Source organism: Petaurus breviceps, unplaced genomic scaffold (genome assembly GCF_028583685.1).
Source record: "Petaurus breviceps papuanus isolate PSGF00001 unplaced genomic scaffold, PetGlider_PUasm1.0 400, whole genome shotgun sequence".
NCBI classification, from domain to species: Eukaryota; Metazoa; Chordata; class Mammalia; order Diprotodontia; family Petauridae; genus Petaurus; species Petaurus breviceps.
In genome coordinates this window covers 1,391,183-1,401,022 of record NW_027186316.1, presented here as the reverse complement: position 1 = coordinate 1,401,022, position 9,840 = coordinate 1,391,183, and the positions used below count along the sequence as shown (strand labels likewise).

At 47.8% G+C, this 9,840-nt stretch overlaps 1 protein-coding gene across 4 annotated transcripts in view; it reads right to left on the bottom strand.

Annotated features, from left to right (window-relative positions):
- Nucleotides 1-8,585, bottom strand: part of HEPH (hephaestin) — a 68,597-nt gene extending 60,012 nt beyond the window's left edge. For all 4 annotated transcript variants that reach the window (XM_069100401.1, XM_069100403.1, XM_069100404.1 and 1 more), the window contains exons 1-2: nucleotides 8,371-8,585; nucleotides 6,869-6,968 (exon numbers count right to left, since the gene is read on the bottom strand). The gene's annotated coding sequence lies outside the window, so the exon portion shown is untranslated. The remainder of the gene's footprint in view (nucleotides 1-6,868; nucleotides 6,969-8,370) is intronic.
- Nucleotides 8,586-9,840: the final 1,255 nt, after the last annotated feature.

The window sequence follows — 9,840 nt, the reverse complement described above, 5'->3', positions numbered from 1 at the left end:
TGCTGAGATTACAGCCAGCTGCCACCACACCTGGCAATTGATAGACTTTTTAATTGCATATTCAGTTCATTAATCCTTTATTTTTCTATGTTGTTGATGAAGAAACAAAAGAGTGAAAAGCATTTTGATGATTTTGTGGTAGAAGAGAGAGAGCAGAGAACTTTCTCCCCACTGCATTATGTGAGGAGGAGCAAGTTGTAGTCAAATACCATGTACGAATCACATCCTGTGGGTCAGTTACTGGGCTAAGTGCTTAGAGCAGGGCCCAGGAAAGACAGAAATGTCATCCCTGCCCTCAAGTGACCGGAGAACAATTAGAAACACACAAGCTATGTACATGGAGGGGAGAAAGACAAGTTTGAAGCACCTACTATGGTCTTTACAAATTGGATCACATTTGATCCTTGCAATAACCCTGAGAGGCAAGTGATCCCCATTTGACAGTTGAGGAAACTGAGGCATCCAGCAGTTAAGTGACTTGCCCAGGGGCACGCAGCTAGGAATTGTCTGAGGCTGCTCTTGCACTAACCCCAGGCCAGGCATTCTAGTCATGGCCCTACTGAGCTGCTTCACCGAGGAGATAGAAGGTCCAAGTGATTTGTCCTGCTACTTCTGGGTTATTCAAAGCCCTGGGGAGCACTGTGCCTGCCTGCCTTTCCTATTCTCTCTTCCCAGAGGACAGGGGCACTGCCATTTCCCACTGAGGGCCTCAGACTACCCCTCTGCAAAAGGAGAACCTAATCTCAAAGAATCATCAAATTTCAAGTAAATTGACTAATCCAACTTGTACCTGAATGGGGATCCCTCTACAGCATCTCACCACTTTGCTATTTGACCTCTCTAGTCACTGGGAACTCACTACCTTCTGAAGCAGCCCATTCCACTTCTAGGTGAAGGACACTCCTAAGCACTATCAGTCCAATAATGAGGAGGAACTACAGCATTAATGCTCTCTGTGTGACCTTGGATAAGTCCCTTCCCTTCCCTGGGCCTCAGTTTCCTCCTCTGTAAAATGAGGGGGTTGGACTAGGTGGCCCCTGAGGCCCTTTCCAGCTCCAGATCTCGGATCCTGTGTGTCTCTTTAGATAAGTCCCTTCCCTTTCCTGAATCTCAGTTTCCTTCTCTATAAAATGAGGGGGCTGGACCAGGTGGTCTCCAAGGGCCCCCTTTACAGGCCTAGGATCCTACCCCAGCAGGTAGCTCAGCCCAGGATTGCCTGGCAGAGGCAGGCTGTAATCTACCCAATATTCTCACCTTTCCCTGGTATCTCATGGCCCAGGGAAGGCCCAGTGTTAGAATCCCAAGATGTCAGAGCTGGAAGGGGATCAGCTGGCTAGTCTGATCCCATTTTACATATAGGGAAACTGAATCCCAGAGAGGAGAAGTGACTTGGCCTCTTCCTCTCCTCTCCAGATTGTGGTAAAATCAAATTAGATAATGCCAGAATTCCGATTTGGTCTTCTCTATTTCCTTTAAGACCCTGAGGGGATTCTCAGTCCCATTTTATAGACCTTATTCTGAGTCAGAGGCAACTTTCAATCCCCAGACCAGTCAGAAAGCCCAACCTACCTCTCACAGTGGAGCTAAGCAGTCACCCCCAGAAACACAGACACAAGAAGAAATATACAAGCACACCTGCCTGCCCACACCCCCACACACACCCCTGGCAAGCTCCTTCTGATCCCCAAGGACCAGAACGAGATTGAGAGTTTTCCAAGGATCCATCCATGGCCCCTGTCCTTTGACAACCTCCCCCACTGCCATGGCCTCAATTGCTGCGTTTGAAATTGAAATGATGGTTCATTTGAGGTGCATTCAATCCATATTAATCACACAATCAAGTTTCTGGTAGCTGTTTTCTCCAAACTCCCAGGACACACTCTTTCCTTTGTCAATGAATTCAGTGCCTTGCTCACAGTCTTTCTCTCTTCCCCAACTCCTGCCCTCATATTAAGGAACATTAGCATACATATTGGTATTCTTCCAAATGATCCTTCTTTGAGTCCCTTTCTGTCCCCTGACACTGCCACCACCATGGTCCAGGCCTTCCTCACCACCCGCCTGGACAATTGCCCTGGCTGCTGGGGGTCTGCCTGCCTCAAGCCTCTCCCCAGTCCAATCCAGCCTCCACTGGGCTGCCAAATCGATCTTGCTTAAACACAGGTCTGACCGGGTCACCCCCTTGCTGGTCCTGGAACACTACACTCCCTCTCCTGACTATATGAATCTTCACTGGCTGTCCCCAGTGCCTTCTCATATCTTCCTTAACTTTCTTGGCTTCTATAAAGTACCCCCTTCTGCAATAAACCTGTCCCAGTCAGTCTTTCTTAGTATTAGTGCCTTCCCTCTGAGATTAGCTCCAAAAGAGCTTGTATCTATCTAATTTAGTACATAGCTGTTTGCATTGTCTCCCACATTAGACTGCTAGGCACACAATAGGACCTTAATAAATGTTTGCTGACTGAATGACCTCAAACATCCTAACTTCCTGCTTCCTCAATTTACCTCTATCCCACCTCAGCTATACTCAGAGATGGCCATATCCTTGACCTTGCCATCACCCACAAAGATACCACTTCAATAAGCATGAGCTTGGAAATTTCTTAATCTGATCAGAATCTGTTGGCATTCCATTTTTCCCTCTGCCTTGTAACCCCTAGCCCAGCTCTTCATCCTCACTATGACCCTCCAGCCCTCAGTTTCTTCCCAGTCCATCACTCCTGCATTGACTATACTCTCCTCCCTTCCCCTTCTTGATACTTTGGTGAATCTGTTGAAATCTACACTGTCTTCTAATTCTTTTTTTCCAATCATATTTTCAGTTCTAAATTCTTTCCCTCCCAGCTCCCTTTCTCCTAGTGATTGATAAAGCAAGAAAAGTCAGTATTTATAGTGAGAAATGTACAGAACTTTACAGTCAGGCAAAACCAATTTCCATATTGTCCACAAATTCCACAATGTCCAAAATAATATCCGCTTCAATCTGTACCCTGAGCCCACATCATCAATCCTTTGGTACCACTGTGTCAATCAGAGTTCCTAAATCTTTCAAAGTTCTTTGAATTTATGCTATTATTATTATTATTATTATTAGATAAATCCTGCTTCTGCTCACTTTGCATGAGATCATGTGTCTTCCCAAGTTTTTCTGAAACCTTCCTGCTCATCATTTCTTATGGAACAAAAGGATCCCATCACATTCATATACCATAACTTGTTCAGCCATTCCCCAATGGATAGGCATCCCCTCAATTTCCAATTCTTGGTCACCACAAAAAGAGCTGCTAGAAATATTTTTGTACATATGAATGCTTTTCCTCCTTCTCTGACACAAACCTAGTGTTCGCCCCATCAAAGGATCTGCAAGGTTCAATGGCTTTGGGGGCATAATTTACAATGGTGGTGTCAGCCTCAAAGACTACACAGTGACATAGAAAGCCACACAATTAACAAGACCTATGTCATATTGTGTTTTTATTTCTTTTGTTAAACCTTTCCCAAAGACATTTTAATCTGGCTAGGCAGCCTGCAGGCCTGAGTTTGACAGCTCTTGAAAGGGGCCCCTGGCCTCCTTATCCTATTCCCAATCTTTCCCTGCTCAGCCTTAGCCTTGGATCACTCCCCTCCTCGCTCCCCACTCCCTCCCAAGCTCCTCCAGTGCTGCTGAACAAAGCCAGTGCAAACTATGAAACCCTTCCCAGCAGGCCCATTGCAAATTTATGTTACTTAATTTCAACTGGGCCCTCATTGTAACATGGCAATCTCTGTAGACTTCCCTAATCAAGTGGCTATCTCACTCACCACTGAGATTTTTCTCAAAACTTCTCATCCCTCTTCAAGCCACCTCCTCCTCTCTGTCCTCCAGCTGAGAAACTTGCCTCCTCTCTACAGATAAAATGGAGTCTATTCCCAGAGAGCTCCCTCATCTCCCCTCTTCCTCATCTCAAATCACTTCTGTGCTTCCCAACATCATCTCCTTCACCTCCCATCCCATTCACTCTCTGAGGTGCCCTTGCCTGATGCCAAATCCCTCTACGTGCACAAGTGATCTCATTTGAGCCTCACTTTTTCCAGCAGATGGCTTCCCCTATCATCCTGACTCTGTTACTAACCCTCAATCTCTTTCTATAAGCTCCTTCCCTTACTGCCCCAAAACATGCCCATGGCTTGCCCATTTCAGAAAGCCCTCCTTGATCCATCCAGCCCCTCTCAGTCTCATCCTATATCTCTCCTCCCTTTTCTGGCTAAAATCCTTGAGAAGATCTTCTACAATCAGTACCTCTATGTCCTTTCCTCGTATTATCATCTTTTCTGATGTCTCCATTCAACTGAAAGTGCTCTCTCCAAAATCATCCTCTTCCTGACTTCCCTGTTACTGTTCCGTGCCATGGCCATCCTCCCAGGCACGATGGCTCTAAATCAAGGATGGGTCTGAAGGCTACCTGTGGCCCTCTAGGTCCTCAAGTGCAGCCCCTTGACAGAATTCAAACTTCACAAAACAAGTCCCTTCTAGGTCCTCAAGTGCAGCCCTTTGACTGAAGCCAAACTTCACAGAACAAATCCCCTCAATAAAAAGACAATAAACGGATCTGTTCTGTAAAACCTGGACTAAGTCAAAAGGCCGCACCTGAGAACCTAGAAGGCCACAGGTGCCCTTAAGGCCACAGGTTCCCCACCCCTGCTCTAAACCGAAGTGTCCTCCTTGACTCCTCACTCTCATCCCCATATCCAATCTATTGCCAAGTCCTATCATTTCTAACAACAGCTTCTCTCCTCTGACATGGCCATCGCCTCTCTAAACTGCAGTTTCCTCCTCTGTAAAAATAAAAGGATTGAACTAAGTAGTCCCTCCCAGTTCTCAGATGTTAGGTGTGACCTAGGATAAGTCATTTCCCCTCCATGGGCCCCAGTTTTCTCCTCTGTAAAATGTGTGTTGGACTAGTTGACCTCTGAGGTTCCAAGTCCATGGTGTTATGAGCCTGTGTAACATTGTACATTATACTTACACAGTATCACAGGAACAATAGCACTACCTAACACAATCTGAAAACCCCTCAAGACTGAATTGGGACAAGGAGGCTAAAGTTTAAGGCATTAATTTAATTTCCAGGCCTGGGTACAAAAGTCTGCTCACCCAGAGTAGGGACCTTCTGGCCAAGACACCATCATGGCCAACCCAGAGGGAGGGAACCTGCACCCAACTGAATCAATAGTGCAACCTTGCTGAATGAGGAAACTTCTTTTTGTCAAGTGATAGATGGGTATGCATGCCTGATTTTGTCCCAGTCCTAAACATGAACTTGGGCCCATCTGAGTCAGGCCTGGCCTGTGTCACCTGGGTTCATTCATTGATTGTCCCCCTACTAATGCATCATCATCATCACCTTCTTCATGATAAAAATAACATGTATATAGCTTGGGGCAGCCAGGTGGCGCAGTGAATAAGAGTACCGGCCCCAGAGTCAGGAGACCCGGGATCGGTTCTGGCCTCAGATACTAAAATAACTGGCCGTGTAACCTTGAGCAAGTTACTTAATGCTATGTACCAAGAGCTTTAAAATTATTAGCTCATTTTAGTATGAGCTCCATGAAGGTAGGACTCATATCATACCTAAGTTGTTCATGTCATACCTAAGTTGTGTGGGCTCTACAGAAATGTTTATTGAACAAATGAAGGAATTACACACAACTGTGTTCAAAAGCAGATACAAAACAATGCAGGTGTGTACTGACTACAGCAGAAGGAAGGAAAGAGGAGACAGGGAGGGAGAGAGCACATGTGACCTTGGGAAAGTCCCTCACTTCTCTATAATCCATGAAATAAGGGGCATGGTCCAACCAGGTCCTCAGCATGTGATCTGCAAACAGCAAGAACTAGACCAACATCAGGAAGTGGACCAGATGATCTCTATAGGTCTGGGAGTCTAGTAATGAAAGGAAAAAGAGAAAGGAGAAACACAGGACAGGAAGTACAACAGGAAGAGAGGAAGAAGGGAAGAGGTCAAGAATTATCCCTTTGCCAGAGGACATGGGAAAAGTGGCCCTGGGCTGAGTGGACTTGGCAAAGTCTCAGGATCAGACTGGGAGAAAGACTTTGATCCACCCTGGGAAATTAGCATCCTGCCCAAGGAAGATATATACACCAGGAGAAACTTTGCATGCTGTTCTTTTCAGGTCAAAGTACAAGAACACTGCACTTCCATCCCCTTCACCTGGAGCTAGGCAGGTCCAGCCAAGAGAAAGGACAAGTTCAGGAGTTCTTGTTCTAAGACACAACAACCAATACTTATGAGGGGGGGGGGGCTCCTGCATGTCAGGCCCTTCCTGTCCACTCACAAAATGTACCTCATGCCACCAAAATGGTGCTATGCTTGGCCTCCCCTGTCTCAAGCCTCTCCCCATTCCAGTCCAAACATCTTCCACTTAGCTGCTAAATGGATTTTCCTAAAGCTCAGGTTTGGACTTCAGTGACTCCCTATTACCTCCAGGATCAATTAAAATATCTTCCGTTTGGTGTTCAAAGCTCTTCACAACCTGGATCCCTTCTAACTCTCCAACCTTCCATTTGATGCCTTTCCTCGAACTCTAAGATTCAACTACAACAGCAGTTCCTCAAACATGATGCCCCATTTCCAGCCTCTCTGCCTTTGTACTTGCTGTCCCTCATGCCTGGAATGTTCTTTCCCTCCTCACCTTTTCCTTCTGGCTTCCCTGGTTTCCCTTAAGACTCAACTCAAATTCCAACATAGATTGTCAGAGTTGGCAGGGACCTCACAACACAGAATATTGGAAGTGGAGGGGCCTCAGGACAGAGAATGTCACAATTGGGAGATGTCTTAGAACACAAAATGTCAAAACTGAAAGGTACCTTAGAACAGAAAATATCAGAGCTGATCGGGTCTTCAGGACACTGGAAGTCCCAGCTGAGAAGGCCGTCAAGCAGACACAAAATCAGAGCTGGGAAGGACCTTAGACCATAGAAAAGGAGAGTTTTAAAACTCTGTGATGATCAAGAGACTTTTCAGATGGGGAAACTGAGACTCACCATGAGGAAATGGGTTTCCCAGGGCCATAGAGCTAGTAAGTACCAGCTATGAACCTGGATCTTCTAGACTCCATAACCTGTACTCTATCCACTGTGACCTGTGACCTAGAGGCCACATGTGGCCTTCTATGTCCTTAGGTTTGGCCCTTTGACTGAGTCCAATTTGATAGAACAAATCCTTTTATGAAGGGGATTTGTTCTGGGAAGTTTGGATTCAGTCAAAGGGCCACCCTTGAGGACCTAGAGGGCCACATGTGACCTTGAGGCCACAGGTTCCCTACTCCTTGCCCTATCACTTGGTACATATGGTAAAGGTAATTGATCCCCAGAGACTTGCCCATGGGACCCCTGTTCCAGCACACCTCAGCTGCCAGCAGCATCTCAACCCAGGCCTTGGCCCACCAAACCAGACTGACTCTTGGGAGTCTCTGGGCTGTTTGGGCCATGACTGGCTCACTCATTGTGGAAGTGTTCAAAGTCAGCTCTTCAGAAGCTGCTTCATATCCTTACATTACCAGTTTTAAAGCCACATCAAAGTAGAACTCTGACATGAGGCTGGTTGGGGGTTTTTTAAATACTTTAAGTGGTTATACCACACTCATTCACACTCATTACCTCAGTGGCCTCTGGGGGAGGGAGGAGAGGGAGAGAGCAGGACTAGGAGTTCCCAGGAAAAATTCAAGCTCAGAGGCCAGAGAAAATGACACCTTCCAGCTCTTTGACCTTGAAGACTTTGGAACTTTCAGTTTAATATCTGAGTCGGTCCTCAGACTTTGATTCCCAGCTCTGATCTCAGCCCAGTGACTTCACCACCCTCTGCATCAGTTTCCTGACCCCTAAGGTCAGTTCTAAATTTCTTGGGCCTATAAAGTCACACTGGTAACAACAGAAACCAAATTACCACCCAGAAACCAGCCAATGAGGTTTGGGTTTTTTTCATTTGTCACAACATGAAGGAGGAAATTGAGGCCCAGAAAGGGGAAAGTAACTTGCTTGGGCTCCAAGGGCTAGTACAGGGTAGGGCCCAAAGAATAGGCACAGTCTCCAAATCTAATGCTTAAGTTGGCCCTGTGTTGGGACAGGGGCCATCTGATCCAAGCCCTTTATTTTAGTGAGCGGGAAACTGAGGCCCAGGGAGAGGAAGGGTCTTGCCTAGGCAGACAAAGATGGCAAGAATTTGCACCCAGATCTGGATGCACTTGCTCTTCATGCCACTGTGCCCTCTGGGTGCCAACAGCTCCAACCTTGTTTGCCTTCTCGGGGGAGGAGGAGGGGAAGGGGAGAGAGGAAGGGGGAAGGGAAGGGAGAGAGAGGAAGGGGCTTACCTGGCCTCCTGGGCCCAGCCCGCAGCAGCCTGGGGGAAGCCAGGCTCAAGTAGGCCACGAGGGTCTCGGAAGGGAGCCCAGGGCTTCTCCCCAGGCCCAGGCCCCTTCCCCAGCCCGGTCCAGAAAGTGGGATTGGCCCAACCTGGGCCGAGATCCTGGCACACACTCCCAGCGGCCCAGGCCAGGCCGGGGCCCAGGGGCGGGGCCAGGGACCGGGGGGCGGGGTTCGGGGGCGGGAGCTGGGCGTCTTTGTTATCTGGGCGAGAGGAAGGGGTTAGGGAGGAGGAAAGCAGCAGCCCGGGCCTGCTGCCCCATCCTAGGCCACCAGCAGCTGAGCCAGCCCCCTGCCACTGGGCCCTCTCCCAAGGGCATCAGCCATTGAAGATCCCTGTGTTCCCACCCTCTGTAGGGCTGCTCTAGACCCAAGACAGGCCTGGGAAGGCCCTTAGTATGTGGAGCTGGGAGGGGCCCTAGGACAGGGGATGTCAGGGCTGTGAGGGAACTTTAGAATACCGAATGTTTGGTGGAGACCTTAAAACAGAAAATGAAAGGGTTTGGAAAAGATCTGAGAATATGGAACATCAGCATTGGGAAGAACCACAGTGTCAAAGCCAGAGAGACCTTAGAACACAGAACAGCAGAACTGGAAGGGACTAGAGACATCCTCTCTTCTAATCCCTGTAGTTTTCAAAGGGGGTAAGTCAAGTCCAGAAGAGGGAAATCACTTCCATAGATTTGGAGCTAGAAAGCACCTTAGAGCGGCCCTCTGGTCCACACCTCACAGTCCTTAGCCATGAAGAAGCTGAGCCCCAGGGCCATGAAGTCACTCAGCAGGATCCCATGGTGTAAGTGACAGAGGCAGGGTTTGGAAGCTGGGCCCTCTTGCTCAGAACCCAATGCTCTTTCACCATGCCAAGCCACCACCAGCTGGCATATGGCTAAGCATCCAAGACTCAGGGCCTGAGGCCTGCTGCCTCTCCCCATAACTGCGGAACCGCACATCTCCTCTCCCAGACTGTTTCCTGCCTTCCTGTTACTTACACTAACAGGCACGAAACCGTGGAGCAGCAGCAGCCTAAGATCTCCCTTTAGGGGAGCTCCACTGGTTCCCATTGGAAAACCAAAAACAGCCAGAAGGAAAGAAACTCCACTAGAAGTCAGACCTGGTTTTCCTACTCAGTTACTAACTGGTACATTGCGTGGTCTTGGCCAAATCACTTATCTCTAGACTTCATGCTTAATATAAGGCCGTAAGACTTGCTGGTCTCTTCAGCTGTTATACTATGTTATCTTCTATACCCATAACCATCTATATATTTAAAGGCCCCCAAATTGGCCTCTCACAAGGAAGCAGCGGGCCAAACCAGAAAACACATGGGACAGGAAGGGTTCTGGTCTCAAATCTGCCACTTTTACTAGGACATGACCTTGAACAAGTTACTTATATCCTTTATTGGCCCCACTTTCTTC